Consider the following 1807-nt stretch of genomic DNA (forward strand, 5'->3'; position numbering starts at 1 on the left):
TTATCCTTTTACCAACAAGTTTAGAGTTTTGAGAGTTCTTACTTTCAATGATGCACTTACTTGGGTAGAATGCCACATGGAAGCCTTTGTGACATAATTGACTTATGCTCAGAAGGTTGTGCTTGAGTCCTTCAACATATAGTACACCTTCTATAGTTGTTGAGGGTGGCTTTTCGATTCTACCAACTCCAAGAAATTTTCCCTTGTTGTTATCACCATAAGTGACATATCCTTTGTCCCTTGGAGTGAGGACAAAGAACTTCTTTCTATCGCCCGTCATGTGTTTTGAGCAGTCGCTATCCAAGTACCATAAGTTGCAGGCACCTCTCAAATTTTGCAACAAAACAATTTAAGTTTTATGAGGTACCTAATATTCTTTGGGTCCTACATAGTTAGTACCTTTCTCAACCCATTTAAAATGACCTAGGGGTACACCATATTTTCTAATTTTACACGTATTTGGTGTGTGTCCAAGGTTCTTTCAATATGTACATGTGGGTTGATGATCATGTATCCTAGATTTATTTTTACTATTTTTAAAAACATGGATATTTTGTTTTTCAAAGTGTATCTTAGTTGGGACACTTTGTTTCTTAGAAACATGGCTTTTTGAAGAGCCAAGACCTCTTCGGTCTGTCGAGTGTCTTCGATCACTTATGATCTTTTCGAAACTTTTACTACTCTTGTTCATTTTATTAAGTTCAAGACTCAAAGTTGAAACTTTATTTTCAAGAGTAATACAATTTTGACATGAAGATGTTGATGGTTTGTTTCTATATGCATCTAACTCAGATTTTTTGTTTTAGAAACATTTTAGTAAGTTTGACATATTCATCATGCAAGTCATTGAAAGCAGTTTGTAATTCAGAAGAATATAGTTGAGTATCGTTTACTTCTTGATCATGAGAATGATACGATGTCATTAAAGAGAAATGTGCTTGTTGCTCATTTTCAGGTTCAGAGGCGGAACTGATATCGTTGTCTTCCCAACCAATGTAGGTTCTTCGTCCATTCTTTGTTTAATTCTTCCCTTTGAAAGAATTTTATCTTTAGATTAGGACAATCCATCTTCATGTGACCAGCCTTGCCACATTCAAAGCATTTGAAATTTTGGTTGAAAGTTGAGGTGTCATTGTTCTTGGTGAATTTCCTTGTTCGTCCAGTTCTAGCACCTTTGTTCCTCTTGAGGAACTTGCTAAATATCTTCACAAAAAGACTCATGTCTTCCATCTCTTCCTTATCAAATTCATCTTCTGATGATTCGAATTTGTCCACTCAAGCCTTGAGAGAGATATTCTTCTTTTTCTTCTCCTGCTCTTCATGTTGGTCAAGTTGGGTGAGTTCTAGTTCGTGTTCTACAATTTTCCAAATAACACATCCAAAGACATTTTCGATAAACTTTTCTTTTCACAAATGGCCATGACCTTGGGTTGCCAATTTCTGGTGAGTGATCTTAGAACTTTTAAGTTCAAGTCACTATTTGATAGGACCTTACCAAGGGCAAGAAGGTGATTTGTGAGATGAGTACATCTCTTTTGAAGATCCAGAATCTTCTCTCCTGGTTTCATACGAATCATTTCGTATTCTTGAGAAAGAGTGTTGAGTCTAGATCTTTTTACCTCCTCCGTTCCATCATGTGTAGTCTCTAGAGTATCCCACATTTCTTTCGCAGATTTGCAGTTTGATACTGTAAAGAACTCATCAATGCCAAGTGCTGAGGTGAGGATGTTCTTTGTGTTGAGATCATACTGCACCTTCTTCTTATCTTCATCATTCCATGAAGATTTGGGTTTTAGTTCCCTTACAC

The sequence above is a fragment of the Lupinus angustifolius genome, chromosome LG05, assembly GCF_001865875.1.
Source record: "Lupinus angustifolius cultivar Tanjil chromosome LG05, LupAngTanjil_v1.0, whole genome shotgun sequence".
NCBI classification, from domain to species: Eukaryota; Viridiplantae; Streptophyta; class Magnoliopsida; order Fabales; family Fabaceae; genus Lupinus; species Lupinus angustifolius.